This window comes from Lathamus discolor, chromosome 2, assembly GCF_037157495.1.
Source record: "Lathamus discolor isolate bLatDis1 chromosome 2, bLatDis1.hap1, whole genome shotgun sequence".
Taxonomy (NCBI): Eukaryota; Metazoa; Chordata; class Aves; order Psittaciformes; family Psittacidae; genus Lathamus; species Lathamus discolor.
The window spans coordinates 83,603,890-83,619,835 of record NC_088885.1 but is presented as its reverse complement, the minus strand read 5'-3'; the positions used below and the strand labels follow the sequence as shown (position 1 = coordinate 83,619,835).

At 40.3% G+C, this 15,946-nt stretch overlaps 1 protein-coding gene across 1 annotated transcript in view; it reads left to right on the top strand.

Annotated features, from left to right (window-relative positions):
• FBXL7 (F-box and leucine rich repeat protein 7) overlaps nt 1–15,946 on the top strand; it is a 179,731-nt gene that overhangs the window by 26,871 nt on the left and 136,914 nt on the right. The window lies entirely within an intron of this gene.

The window sequence follows — 15,946 nt, the reverse complement described above, 5'->3', positions numbered from 1 at the left end:
TTGTTCCATGCTGATCAGTTGCAGCAGGAGTCTTTCTAGAAAAGAAATGGTGATGGTTTACTGTCTAAAACTTAGATATTTTCCTATGGCAACTTCCTTTTGGTAAATTTTGATTTTTTTACTTCAGAGGTGTAGAATGATCATTCAATTAGTACAAACGCCTATTCCACACTGTAGGAAGTATAGGAGGCCTTTTAGAAAATATTGTTTATATTGCTTCACCCCAGCAACCCAACATTTAAATGTATCCCTACTTGTTTTCTGACATAGACATAGACATGGACTGTGTTTTTGTTGTATTTTTCACTTCTACCTTCCTTCCCCTACAGACTGTCGCTGTTCAGGTTTTGAGTAAGAAACATCTTGTGAGGTTTACTGCTGCCTTTGACAAAGGTTATGACAGACAGTGGAAAACCAGGTGTGATGATTTTAAGTATTCTTGCCTCTGGTAGTGCATTTAAAATGAACCTGCAGTTATTGGCGCAAGTGGGAAAATCAGCCTGTTTGGTTTAAAATGCCTCCAGAGCTGGCTTGTGCTAACGTAGCAGATTTTTTGCACTGAGGCACATGCTGTGCAAGAATGTGATCTGCACCACATGTGTTGCAAGTATAGCTTACCACTGGTGCAGGTGAGGCAATAGTTGAGGGGAGGGTAATCATAATATGGACTGCTGCTAAGCTGGGACCTGGTCTGGGTACTCAGTGTGCTCCCTGGACAGAGTTAGTGGGCGTGATTGTTCCAGGATGGTGTAGGGCTGTGATGGCTTTCCTGCAGCTGCAGGGCTTGTACCTATGTTTAGAAAAGTGTTAGCCTTAGATTCCCTTTAATGAAGGTAAGGAGCATCCAAGGAAATACTTGCATAATGTCTAAGTGAGAAATTGCTGCTTCATTATTAGTTTTAGTATGCTGTATAGTTTGGGAGAAGTCAGCCTTAGTAAATGTGTTTGTGTTTCAGTATATATATGTATCCCACTGGTGATTGTTCCCTGATACATGGAATTATGTTTGAATTTCAACTTGAGCAGTACATACTAATGAACTGGTAGAGGTGTATCTCCAAACATTCTGAAGGCCCTTTTTGTGTTAGAGCAGTGGTTTAGTTCATAAATTTTTCCCCAAGTGTAGCACTGAATAGCATAGTGGAGAACGAGATAAATCAGCAAAACTTTTAACTGGGTTGGACAAGCAGTATTGCTCCTTGCTGTCACAGTACAGATGGTTTCTAAAGACTGAGTTTTAAGAGGAGTAAGTCAGGTTCTTGGCATGGCATGCCTCATTTCTCAAACTGTAATTTTATAGTGGCATTTAGTTAAAACATATGTTAAGAAAGAAGAAAATCATATGAGCAGTTAGCAGCTCTCCTAAGTGTAGTTAGCAAAGGATAAGCTGTCCTTTTAAAAGGATATTGTGGAAATGAGCACTGGAGCAAGCTTCCTGCACCTGTGTCTCTTTGACATCAGCTATGTTTTGATCTGATATGCAGTCATGGGCATGCCAAGACTGAGAGATGCAGGTGTTTCCCTCTGGCTCGTGTAAACTATATGCTTCCCTAGAAATTAAATGCAGCCTGCTATTGCCTACAACTACAAAAGTAGATGCTTACTAGTTAAGGAAGTGCTTAGGCATGAAAGGTGCCAAATACGACTAGACAAGAATTTTCAGAAAGGGGGAAGTGGGAGGAAGTACACAACTGTCGTCAGTTCCCAGGACATGAGTTGTCTGCTCTGTGCTTGGCTTCTGCATACATTAAGTCCAGACTTGCTCTGTCTGCTACCAAAAACTTACTAACATGGTTGTAAGTTTTATTAAACTTAATAGCTGGAAATCATCGAACAGGTTGGAGCAAATGCAGGAAGATGCGAAATAAAGCCCAAGTGGCTAAATTGTGAGACATCTCTACTTCATTCTTGAAAGTTGCTTTGAGAATGTTTCTTGTCAGGCAGATGGTGGTCAAGGAGTTGGAGTAGTTCTCACAGAAATGAGTTAGCAGTGATGACTGCTTTTTCAGCAAAATGAAGCTAACCAGAGAGACTGAAAGAACTGGGAAAAGTTGAGTTGTATTTTTCAATGGCGAAAGCATTCACTTAAGTTTGGATACTCTGTACTAATAAAGTTCTGCTGGTTTAGACAGTAATTAATTTCATTTGGTTCATCAGGTCACATCTTTCGAAGTCACCAGGAATAAGGCGCTAAGCCTTAAGTAAAGCCAATTGGATCATCTCCCTTCATTGCATCACATAAGTAGCACAGTCAGTTTCAGGATGATGCAAAACCCATTAAAATGAATAATTGAGTGGAAGTTTATTCAAGCAGAGAATGAGAAAGAGCTCGTAGATAGCGTGCTTGGACCTTAGCCTGCTGACCACAGAGCCTGGTCTGTGTTTTCCATTAGCTTCAGACCAACTGATGGTCCCATTTGGATTTCTGGTTTCACTCCCCTTTTACCAACCCAATTCTTGACAGCATTTTTCTGAGATAATGAACTGTTTTTTCTGTAATCATTGCTGTTACAGTACCGTAGGCAATGGTACCACTTTATGTGTCCTCTCTGAACTTTCAACAACTCTCTGTTATTACAAAGCTTAAAAATGTTTGTGTGGGGTTTTTTTGGTTTTTGTTTTTTGGTGGGTTTTTTTTTTGATCACTTGAAATTTATTTTTTTTTTCTATCATTTCTTTAATGGAGCTTCTGTTAGGTTTTACCAGTACTGCTTAATTAAAACATATGTGTTAAAGTAGGATAAAGAAGCAGGAATGATTTGCTGAGGATATACTGAGTGTTTCAGCATACGCACATGACATTGTAGTAATGTGGTAAAGATCTGGTGTTGAATGAATATTAACAAAAGCATTATGTCCTCTTCTGTCCCCTTCTTCTGCAGAGGTGATGGGTTGGGTCAGAGCAAGAACCTTTGCATTAATAAATGAACATCACAAGAATCAGGTGGTTTAGGGCAGAATGGTGGGGAGCTGGAAACCAACCAGACTGCAGCATTGCTGGCAAAGCGAGTGATGTCCCTTGAGGGGCTGAACTGGGGTCCCAGGCAGGTGGGGGGAGGCCCAAGGGGAGAGTGAATGGGCATGGACAGACAAGGCTAACAGCGCCCTCCAGGCAGTAATGGCAGTGACTTCTCCCTGGCATGATTTTGGATTCCCAGAAACCATCTAGACAAGAACATTCTGAGAAAGAGACTGTTTGAACTGTCATGTGTAATGGCCACCAACATACCTACTGTATGTAAATGTGGCTAAGCCCTTTGGCTTTCAGTGTCCTGGGCCAACTCAGTCTACACCTTTGTCAAAGGCTCACGTGGTTCAAGACCTAGTCTACTTCTCATTATCTTTTTGGTTTGCTTTACATGCAGAAAATCCAGGCTGGTTGAAGTTGATCTGTGTGAGCTACTCTGGCTGCACCAAACTAAGGTTAAGCAGTTGCTGTCCTTGTCCTTCTTCCAGCTGCTTATCTTGGCTCTAGCCAAGACAGATTAGTGACTGTCATCTTGTTTTTGCTCTCTTTACTTCTGCTGCAGACGTACCCTAGTTTCAATATATTTTTCCTCTGAGATGGTAATTCTGAATGCTATAAGTATGATTTATTGTACTGAAGAACAGAATTACCTCTTGTCTGTACTGCAGGAAAGAGGACTGAAGCATGTCTTCTTACAAAGATATTAAATAAAACACAGTCAGAGTTACTCAGTTCAATCTGAGCTTCACAGATACACTTCAGAGGATTTTTATCCTCAAACTAGAACTGAACAATATTTATGCCAGTGGCATACATACTACTAAATAGCTAGAATTAAAAAAATTCAAAATTAATTACTGATTAATCAAAAGGGTAGGTATTACCTACCTTTGTTTTTTACTGTATGTGTCCTTCCCCCACTGTATTGATCAGAAATAATGGGGCCTGGTGAAGGTCATAGGGCAGGCTAAATAATGTCTGTCTTTTTGTTGCTAGTCTGTTGGGATATCTTGGAGCATGCTATGCTTAAAATAGATGAGGAAATTCTAATGTTTTATGGCTGATGTATTTATATTTAACTCTACTGAGAGTTTCCATGCCATGTTTCCACGTTCTCTGAAGGGAAGGTTTATGTGAAAGACAGCTGAAATATAGATAATGCTGCAGAAGAAACAAAAATGCTGAATTGGCACTGAAAGCCACATTATTTCTATGGAGAATTTCTGTCCTGCTCAAATTCTGGGTATAGATGAGCCTCTGTGTTGTTTTGGAAAGGATTGATTCCCATTGTTCAGACAGTAACTGCAGCAGCAAATTGTAATATGCACAGTCTTTATACAGAATTAAGACCAGACAATTATTAAGTTATGCAGTTGAAAGTACAAGAATTTTTTGATAGAAATAATGGAATTATTTATTATAAAGTGGTCTATTAAAACTGTGCTTAAATAAAATCAGGCAGGTAGTGTGTCATTTTCTGTTGTTGTTGGTTTTGTTCATTTGTTTAATTTTTAATTGCCAGACATCTGTGGTTAGTGCACTGTTAGAGATTCTTTAGATTTCTTCCTCTTTTTTTCCCCTTAACTCTCTGAAATTCCAAGTTGATCATCAAATGAACAGTGTGAAGCCTTAGTTTGATTCGGTTATCTTTTGTATGCACAGCTTCTCTCATAGTCTTAATTGTTTCTAAGTTGGTTGTGAGTGCTTACAAGTCTGGTTGCTGAACCTGGTCGTATGTGGCTCTTAGCTTTGCCAAACTTAATAGTGAATAGAAAAATAAAAGTGTTTCGCAAGGGTGCAGGTTATCTCCTTTTCTTTGACTTTAAGATACAACTTTGGATCACTGTATGCCTTTTTCACAAATCTTTTTACTTTAGTTTTCATAATCCTTTTTCAAAGTCTTTTGCTTGCATTCTTGAGTCAGCCGCTTCCCTTTCCCCCTCCCCCCTCCCTGTATCCATCGGTGAAGAAAAGCTGGAAGTGACTGTGCTTATCTAAAGGAGTAAAATGATCCTTGACTGTTTTTCCTTAGCTGTCAGATTCCTTTGATCTTCTTTAATTGAAAAAGTCATTTTAGACTTTCAGATCTGTATTGTCACGTGAAAGATTTTTCACATTGCTTTTCAGAGAGGATGTTGGTGCCAAAGTACTTTGTACACTGTCTTTATAAAGGTATTTCACTTTCTCACCTCTTTATTGTTAATTCTGACTTAACTAGCTGTCAACTTTAAAATCTGGGGGCTATTGTGAGGTTCATAATCGTTGTGTTACCATGTACTATGCCAGAAGTACTGCTCTGCCAGCTCTGCCGCAGCAGCCATCTCCCACTGTGGGTTTCTTATGCTTCCTCTGCATCTGATTAAAGCAGTCATGCAGTGATGGGAAGAATCTGTTTAGTTTGTGGATCCAGCTGATGACTCAGATGAAAAAGGAATTACTTCTTTAATCAGATCTGCCATCTATGCTATACAAGGTTGTACTAATTTAGTATCAGACCAGGAAAATAAAGCACCTTCAGAAGAAACTTCTGTGTGAATGTTTTCATCATGACATACGAATTTGGTTAGATTTCAGATACTAGCATCAAAACTAGGCTGTGGGAATACTGACACCATGGGAGAGGTTTTGGAGATCTGTTATGTGACTTAAGCACATGTAAAAGCTCCTATCTGGGTGGAAAGACTTGTATGAAAACGTAGTCTTGACAGATAGCATATTGCCTTTATGTTCTCTGCTGCTGTGCTTGATAAGTTGGAGAATTTGCCTTCACTTGTCAACTTTTCCCAAGTGGTGTTCTGCAGACTAGACATGCTGAGAGCCAAGTCCACAAGGGAGGCTAAGAGCAAGGACCAGTAAAAGCTTGGTCAGCCAGGGAAAGGTCTGGTCAAGTTAACAATGAGTAGTGTGTAATAAGAATTCAGTAGAAAAGAGAAAAGTCAGTCAGCTATTGAAAACCTGTTGAGAGCTGGGAAGTGGACTGGGAGTACAACTTGCTTTGGATCCTCCTCATGGATGAGCAAGTGAAGTTTTGCAACCAGACTGGATAACTTTGCTTTTAGACTTTCTTTTGGATGGAGAGGTGAGACACGACTGGGGACTAAACACTGTATTTGAGAAAAGGTTCTGCATTCCCTGTAGTTCCATCTTTAAGTGTAATATCATCATAATCTGTGAGATCGATGTTTTATAAGCTGTAAGCAGGATAGCTGGACCTTGTTACCCGAACATTTGCAGCCACTTCTGACTGTGAACATAGGACATCTGTTCATGCGGCAGTAAGAGGCGCTTCATGTTTTGGTGCATGCATTGGATGAAGTTCTGGGAAATGGATGAAAATTATAATTGACAATATTGTAACTTTTGTGCTTTAAGTGAAATGAGCATTAAGACTGATAGTGCAAGTTAATATTAACCTTTTGTGTTCGATTGCTGTGACTAGTTTGTGGAAATATAAATACAGATTTTAAGTGTCAATAGTATTATTGTGGAAGACAAATATATTTGGTGAGTTTGATTTTGGACTTCTGAGCAGCATGTTACTGTCTTATAAAATTCAGAACTATACCAAATGCCTGATACTTTCCAGTGCAATAATAGGTTCTGTAGCCACTGCAGAATCTATACTGGAGTTTGTCCTGTCAGGCTATGGTCAGGCTATCCACACATTAGGGTGTCTCGTGATAATGTGTAAATGAAGTTTTGACCACTTTAGGTTTGGTATTGAGCTGAATAGCCATTGTCTTTTTTTTAATATAAAAGATTATAAATATGTTTAAATTATAGTGTAGTTGGAGGAAAACCAAGTTTGAAGCAGCCCTGTAGTAGAGAACTTGGCAATGAAGTTATTTTCTCAGAGATCAATTAAAGCAAAAAAACCCAAAACTATTTTGTTTTGTTCCAACTCCACTATATTTTTTTTTGGTGTTTAATAATTACTTTGGCTGTTGAATTAAAATAGTACAGTTATGGTTAGATACTGTATACTAAGGAAGCATTATTTCTAACTAAATTTTAGAACTGTATGTCTTGAGTAAATTCCTCTCGTAAAACATGTTGGTGATTAGAAGACAACTTGTAATGAACACTCGAATATTGGATGAATATAGCGGTTTCTAAGCAAACTCTGTGATTGGTAGGAAGGCTAAAGTTTTATTTCCCTGTTTCAGTGGTAAAATAAAAGGCTACAGTAGGAAAGGCTTTTGTAGTATGGGCTAAGCCTTTTCAGTAAAAGGTTGTATTTTAAGACTCAGCCTTTCTGAATAGGCTTGTCTTGTTAGCTATAAGCATCATTCTGCTAAACAATTCTGAAAAATTCAATCCCATATGTACATTAAAATGTAAGTTTTCAAGCATTTTGCAGTATAGTGGATAAACCATTGTTTCTTATTAGCTGTGGAACTTCCACTGTTATATTTCTATCATAAAGAAGATTAGGACTGATTTAATTGGTATTACAAATTCTCCTTGCAAATGGCTTGCTGAATCTTGTAACACTGATTAAAAATAGGGATATTAATAGGCTGTGTCTCAAGGCTTTGCTACCTTGAGGCACCTGCCTGTGGCTGCACTCAGTGGTGCCCTGCAGTGAGGCTGTTAGAACTGATTGTGTCCAGCACTGGCAGCCCCAGCTGCTCTGCACAAGGAGACACTCAGGCAGACGCCCCTGGCCAGCACCCAGGCACCCACATGGGGTACAAATGCCTAAAAGTACTAAAAATTGCTAAGGTGAATGACTCTCTTCAGGAGGTACTTTAGTGCACTAGTAGTGTTCTGCTAGTGTTTGCAGGGGGTTTGTAGCATGCTGTGGTACTTGAAAAGGTGAGGAAGATAGGGACCAGAAGAACAACAATGAAGGCCAAATTGGTCTCTGTAGCCTGAGCAGAAATTTAGCTTAAAACTGACAGAAATGCTGCAGAACTAAGTATACTATTTCACAGCTAAATTATGCTAAATTTTACAGCCAAATTAAGTGATCCTGGAAGTTGGCGTTATAATCCACATTATAATGTAAAAATGCTTGTAAAGGTTGTACTCCTGGAAGTTCTAGCAAATACTGCCCCAAAGTGCCAGGGCTATCACATATCTGCAAACTCCATCTTAAGTGCACTCCCTGTGGAATATTCAGATAGTTTAATTTCCTTGGGGTTGGAGTTTGTTCAGATTACTGTTGTTTGGTTGGGTTTTTTAATCTTATCCTGACAAGTGCTGGGTTGAATGAAATTTGGAGCCCGTGCATGTTATGTTGGCACCTGGTTTATTTAGATTCTGGGGGAATCGCTTGAGGACCCTACTCCTAAGCTCCTGGGTCACAAAGACAATATGGAGTTACTAAATTAACACAGAACCCATCCTGAAAGCAATTCAGTGAGTGAGAGTGCTTCTAGGTAGGTACCTTCAATGTTAAATTGTAGTTTGTTCAGTAGCAAAGAGTTAATAAATGGAAACCAGTTTTGTGTCATGTAATTTCCATCGGTAGAAATGTGAAGTCCAAGAAGAACTATTGTCCACAGTGTGTAGTCCAACTTTGCTTTTACTGTGGATAAATGTATTGGTATATTGTATCTTTAAAGGATGCCATGTATCCTCAAAGCCTAAGTATACCAGCAGGCTGCTGCTTTCTGTGGCGATACTTGGAAATCTGCTAGGAGTCTGGGTTCTTGAGAAGTACAGATCTTAAACAAGACAGATTTGAGGGTTTGGACACTTGGACCAGCATAATGTGTGTTGTGGAAACAGGAGAAAGAAAAGAGAAGTTTTTTTTTTTTCCTCTTGCATAATCTTTGATGCTTTGAGGTTTGGATTGTTTTTCATGGATCTCTTCTTGATGCAGTCGGTATATACTTGGTTAAAAAAATCTTGTATGAAGATATAAAAGAGAAAGAAATGATATCTGGTAAAAAAGTTGTATGTATATGCCCTTTCATGTTCAGAAGTTGAGTTGACTAATGTAATTTGTATAAGAATTGATGGTTTAAGTAAACAAATCACTGCACTGCAATGCTTTTGGACAAGTAAAAAGATTACTGGCTCTTATTATTCTGGATTTTACTGCCTTCCCTCCCACCCCACCCCCCTCCTCCTCAATTACTGTTTTCTTTTTCTGTTTTGGCATTTTGTCTAGTGTTTCACTTCAGCACGGATTGGGCCCCACTGTCCATTTAACTTCTGAGGTAACTGTCACTGCCTGCTGAAGGCAGATGTTATTGGATTAAAACTTGATGTCAAAAATAACACTGCTGTTATTTTCCAAGAATTCAGCCTGTTCGTATGTGATCTTAGAAGCTCATGTAAAATTACAGCTCAAAAACCCCCATGCATCTGAATCCAAGAGCAAATGTGCTGAAAAGAACCCCAGTAAAACTATTCCAGAGCGAAGTGAAAGGGATTCACTGACAAGACACACCATCTATCACGCAAGTTAATGAACCTTGTGTTTCTTACGACTTGCATCACATGATTCAAGCAGCCTCTGTTTATCTGGCTGGATGTGCAGTAACAATGAGGAAAACAACAACATGCAACAGGTGGAGGTCATATAGTTAGAAATGTGTCCTGTCACATACTGTTAATGCTCTGACAGGCTTTGCATATGTGCTTCTGAAACTGTTTTTTTGGTCTTGGACATTCAGAGTGTACTTTCCTGCGTAAGTTTAAACTGCATTGCTTTTGTCCTGATTGGTTTGTGACAGTGGTGAGTGTGACTGGCAGAATCCAAAGTTTGCTTTTCATTGGTCCATGATGCTTCCAGTGTTTGTTAAATACTTCCATTTGGCTAAGATGCCTTGTGTGTATTTAGTCTTGATTCTATCCTGCAAGTCTTAAGCAGCCTGAAATACATTGATAGAGGTGTTTTGGAGTGACAATGGGTATGTTTATTAGGGGATGGGAGGTAAGATTATAACTAGCTATACAAGTAGCAGGAGAAAGCTATTGCTTTTTTTAGCAATATCGAAATCTGGAGCAAGACCACCCAGTTTCATGCACAGCCTTTTAGTAATGCTTCACTGGATAGTCTGTAGTTTCTCATTAATATATGTATTTATTCTGGTAGCAAAACTGAAGAAGCAAACACTTTTATAAAACAAACAAGCCTAACATTTTAGTCTGTGATGGAAAGAAAATTGAACACATTATTTTAATACTCATAACACCAAAAGAGACCGGGTAGATTTAATAGGGCTATAGGATTATTGAGTACAAAGACATCTATGACAAAAAATAAAATAAAATAAAATCCTTTGGCTACAAAGAGCTGGATACAGAGACAGTGTTCAGAGGAAGTATCTCTTATACACTTGCCTTATTCTACTTTTCTTTCCAGCAAGATCAAAATAAAATGTGTAGGAAATAGTATAATAGGTTAGATGGCTGCAGTCTTGTTCCTATGACTATTGTAAGACTTTGGCACCAACTTGTAGATGGAAAAAAAAAATATCCATGATCTTGCTTCTTCAGGAGCAGGCCAGAGTCATAATTTGAATTGCAACTGTGCATCTGTGTGATTCTTTGCAGGTGTGGCGAAGTCCATACTACATTCTCTCCTGGTGTGAATTATGTTGTATTGTAGGAAAATGACTTCTCCCATATCTACCTACAACCATAGTACAGTTTGATTTCTTTTGGATTCCAACTTCTGGCTTAGAAATAAAACACCATTGAAAGCACAAAGGTAACTCTAGACGATGGCAAGTCATAGAATCATAGAATTGTTTAGGTTGGAAAAGCCCTCAAGATCATTGAGTCCAACCATTAACCTAACACTGCCAAGTCCACCACTGAACTAAGTGCCACATCTACGTGTTTTTTAAATACCTCCAAGGATGATGACTCCACTACTTTCCTGGGAAGCCTGTTCCAATGCTTGACAACCCTTTTGGTGATGGAATTTTTCCTCATATCCAATCTAAACCTTCCTGGCACAACTTGAGGCCATTTTCTCTTGTCTTACCACTTTTTACTCAGGAGAAGAGACTGACATCTACCTCACTACAACCTTTCAGGTAGTTGTAGAGAGTGATAAGGTTCTCCCTGAGCCTCCTCTTCTCCAGACTAAACAACCCCAGTTCCCATAGTTACCCTTTATAAGGCTTGTTCTTTATTCTCTAGACCCTTCATCAGCTTACTGCCTGCCTTTGGTGCTCTTCCAGCACCTCAAGGCAGATAATACCCTAAGAAAAGCACTGCAGAAGAGCCTGTCTCAGGTGAGCTCAGCTGAGCTAGGCCTGGGAATTCATGCTACTTGCTGAATGTTTGGAAGCACCATTCCCATATACTAAATAATAATTTGTCTCTTTCATTTATCTTGCAACATGCTTCCTGAAAATACTGTGTATTTACATCAAGTAAGGCATGGCAAAAAGCTTCTTGTATTGAGTCGTTTTCTGACTTTAGGGTTAGATAGTGTCTCCTTTAGCACAGAACCTCTGCTTGAAACACTTGCATTTCAAAGTTCCTGATTTGTTACAGGATCATCATCAGAGCAAAATAAATAAGTAGATAAATCTTATGTTTAAATGTAATTTCATGTATTTTGATTTATGCACATTGCTTCTTGTCCTGTCACTGGGCAATGCTGAACAGAGCCTGGTTCCTCCTTCTTCACACCTTTTCTTCAGGTATTTATATATATTTGTAAGATCTCCCTGAGCCTTTTCTTCTCTAGGCTAAATGGTCCCAGCTGTCAGCTTTTCCTTTTAGGAGAGATGTTCTAGTCCTGATGTTTTTATGGCCCTTCTCTGGAATCTCTTCAGTATGTCCCTACCTATCCTGTACTGCTGAGAACTGGGTCCAGCACTCCAAATGTGTCTCACCAGTGCTGAGCAGAGGTGGGGAAGTATCACCTTGTCATGGTTTAAACCCAGCTGGCAACTCAGAACCACATGGCCGCTTGCTCACTCCCCCCTGCCCTTCCTCCCCCTGCCCCTGGAGGGATGGGGAGGAGAATCTAAAGAATGTAACTCACATGGGTTGAGATAAGAACAGTCCAGTAACTAAGGTATAACACAAACCACTACTGCTACCACCAATAATAATAATGATAAGGGAAATCACAAGGGAAGAGAATACAACCACTCATCACCCGCCAACTGATACCCAGCCCGACCCGAGCAGTGATCTAGCCCTTCCGGGTAACTGCACCCAGTTTATATAGTGGGCATGATGTGCTGTGGTATGGAATACCTCTTTGGTTAGCTTGGGTCAGGTGTCCTGTCTCTGCTTCCTCCTGGCTTGCCCTCCTCCCTGGCAGAGCATGAGACTCAGAAAATCTTTGGTTGGAGTAACCATTACTGAGCAGCAACTAAAAACATCGGTGTTATCAGCGCTGTTCCTAGGCTGAAAGTCAAAACCACAGCACTTCACCAGCTACTAAGAAGGAGAAAAAAGACGGCTACTGCTGAACCCAGGACAGACCTTTTTCAGCCTGCTGGCTACATTTCTCCTAATGCAGCTGATGGTGCTGTTGGTCTTCTTTGCCACATAGGCCCATTGCTGGCTGATGTTCAACTTGATGTCCTCCTGGATTGCCAGATCTTTCTCTGTCAAAACACCTTCCAGTTGGTCAGTCCTCAGTACGCACTGGTACATGGGGTTATTCTTCCCCAGATGCATCACTTGGCATTTTCTTCTGTTGAACTAACTTCCTGAGGTTCTTTTCAACCCATTTTTCTCAGCCTGATGATGAGGTACCTCTGAGTGGCAGTAACCTCGTGATGTATCAACCATTTCTCCATGTTTTGCATCTTCTGGGAACTTGCTGAGGCTGTACTCTCTCCCATTATCAAACCCAAGTTTTTGGGAGAATACTTAGATACCCTTATATGTGTGTACATACATGTGTGCATGAGTCTGCAATCACAGAATCACAGAATCCCAAGGGTTGGAAGGGACCTAAAAAGATCATCTAGTCCAACCCCCCTGCAAGAGCAGGGTAACCTACAGTACATCACACAGGAACTTGTCCAGGCGGGCCTTGAATATCTCCAGTGTAGGAGACTCCACAACCCCCCTGGGCAACCTGTTCCAGTGCTCTGTCACTCTTACAGTAAAGAAGTTCTTCCTGATGTTAATGTGGAACTTCCTATGCTCCAGTTTACACCCATTGCCCCTTGTCCTATCACTGGATATCACTGAAAAAAGCCTAGCTCCATCATCCTGACACCTACCCTTTACATATTTGTAAACATTGATGAGGTCACCCCTCAGTCTCCTCTTCTCCAAGCTAAAGAGACCCAGCTCCCTCAGCCTCTCCTCATAAGGGAGATGTTCCACTCCCTTAATCATCTTTGTGGCTCTGCGCTGGACTCCTTCAAGCAATTCCCTGTCCTTCTTGAACAGAGGGGCCCAGAACTGGACGCAATATTCCAGATGCGGCCTCACCAAGGCTGAGTAGAGGGGGAGGAGAACCTCTCTTGACCTACTAACCACTCCCTTTCTAATGCACCCTAAGATGCCATTTGCCTTCTTGGCCACAAGAGCACATTGCTGGCTCATGGTCATCCTCCTATCCACCAGGACCCCCAGGTCCCTTTCCCCTTCACTACTTTCCAGCAGGTCAACCCCCAACCTGTACTGGTACATGGGGTTGTTCTTCCCCAGATGCAAGACTCTACACTTGCCCTTGTTAAATTTCATCAAGTTTCTCCCCGCCCAACTCTCCAGCCTGTCCAGGTCTCGCTGAATGGCAGCACAGTCCTCTGGTGTGTCAGCCACTCCTCCCAGTTTTGTGTCATCAGCAAACTTGCTGAGGGTGCACTCAGTTCCCTCATCCAGGTCATTGATGAAAATATTAAACAGCACCGGTCCCAGCACCGACCCCTGAGGAACTCCACTAGTCACAGACCTCCAGTTAGATTCTGTGCCATTGACCACAACTCTCTGCCTTCTTCCTTTCAACCAGCAATAGCCAGATATAGCTGACTAGAAGTGAATGGTTTTGTTTTGCACTAATAGATACAGCATCTGCTAGTCTATTTAAAATACACTGAAAATATACTAGAAAGTATCTCTTGCTTCCCCCACATGATTAGAGAGTTTCAGGTAGACTGAGAGGAAGAAGGCTTGTTTCAAGGCTGTACACAGCTGGAGAAGACTAACAGTATCATAAAACATCTAGAGTGTAACTGCAGGAAGAACTGGTATCAACCAAAGCAGTAATCACTGTGGATTCTTTTTTCTTAACTTTTAGTTTTAACTTCTCCCAAGGAGTTAAAATGTTTCAAAGTTCAAGTAGATTTAAAGGGTAAATATTTAGACTTATAGCTGGTATTTCACAGTTCCTATGTAAGTATACAGTTTTAAGTGTTGCTATTGGATGTACTGGCAGTCTGCACCCTGCAGTGGCTAAAATATTTCTATTGTGCTCTTGGAGGCTTTCTTGTACATGGTGTTAATAGAAATATTACTGATGTTAATGAGGGAAGTACAGGAAGAATTCACCTTGCGAAAACAACCTATGCCACAGATGACCAGCCAGTAATTCTGCTGTTGTTTGGTATCGTTGACTTCTTTTTCCCCAAAAACATATATATATATTTTAGAGGAAATGCTGTTTATTTGCTTTGAGGAAATAAATTTTTCCAGTTGGTGGTTTTTTTTTTTTTTTGTGTGTGTGGTTTTTGGTTTTGTTTGTTTGGTTTTGGGATATTTCCCCTACACCACCCCCCCACCCCCCCACCCCTCCCTTGATCGGTTGGAGTCTTTTTCTTAATCTGTTAAGGAGTCCTTTTGAAAGGACTCTTTGAAAGTTTCTCTGCTTCTGCAGTTACTGTGCTTGGTACATGAGGAGTTGCTGGTAATGGTGCTTCTCTCTAAATATTTTTCTTGTCGTTAAAGACTTGATTATTAGCCATTGCAGATATTTCAAGTACTGTGGCTTCTTCCTTGGAAAGAAACTATTTTACACTTATCTTTCTCTTTTCTCACCTGGCTTTCTTCTACTCTACTTGCCTTAGCTGGAGAGCTATTTTGGGGCAGTCATTCCTATGAAGACCACAGTCCATTACTCCAACTCATGTCACGGCTTGAGAGTAATTGAAGTGATATTCAAGAGGCATTGCTTCTTGGGTTTGCTTAACTTCTTAAAGGAATGTAAAAAGCAGTTAGTGAATCACTGAAAATACACACACCCCCTTCACCCCACCCAACTACTAGTCTTAGCCATTTATTTTTTTACTTCTTTCTGGCCTCTTTAATATCCTTTTACTCCACAATCATCTCAAATCTGAGCATGTTAACTTAAGCAACTTCATGTGGGAGAATGATTCTCTAGGGCTGGCTGACGGATTAAGTGGCAGTACCTTGGTTGTGAAGCAACCTACGTTTGCACATTCTCCAGTCGTTTCCTATTAAAACTTAAATCCTTGTTCTGTTGTGGCACCTTTAAAAAGCAGACCTCCTCCTTTACGTCTAAATGTTATGAAAACCAGGCATACTGTAACCCAGAACCCCAAGGAATGCTTGATTGAAATAACAGATCAGAAAAGTCTCTTGCTAACATTCTTATAATTATAGGTTTACTCAAGTGACAGAAGCATGGTGTCTGCTAGCTTTCGCCATACCGACTAATTTTGGTTGAAAAGTCAACATAGCTCTTACAGACTTCACTGATGCAGTGTTTGTGGGGATAGATAACTTTTTAAAATGTAACAGTATTCATTGCCTTTCCTCTTTCTAGAGTTATCTCATGTATTGCTGATTGGTTGGTCTGGTTTCTGCTGTGGAGCAGAATGTATTCCCTGGAAGTAGTAGTAAACTGAGATTGAGTAGAATGAGTGAAGGGAAATGGAAGTGACTCATTCTTAGGTGGTCACAGGTAAACAAAAAGAGAAATTTCCTTTAGCACCCTCCAGTCTTCTGTGGTATCTATCATAGTTAACTTTTATCTTTGTATTTGGATTTCTTTCTGTTACCAACATGTAGCTGGTTTGACATACCACATATAGGTCTGAAGGCATTGATGTGGGAAATGCAGGAAAAAGT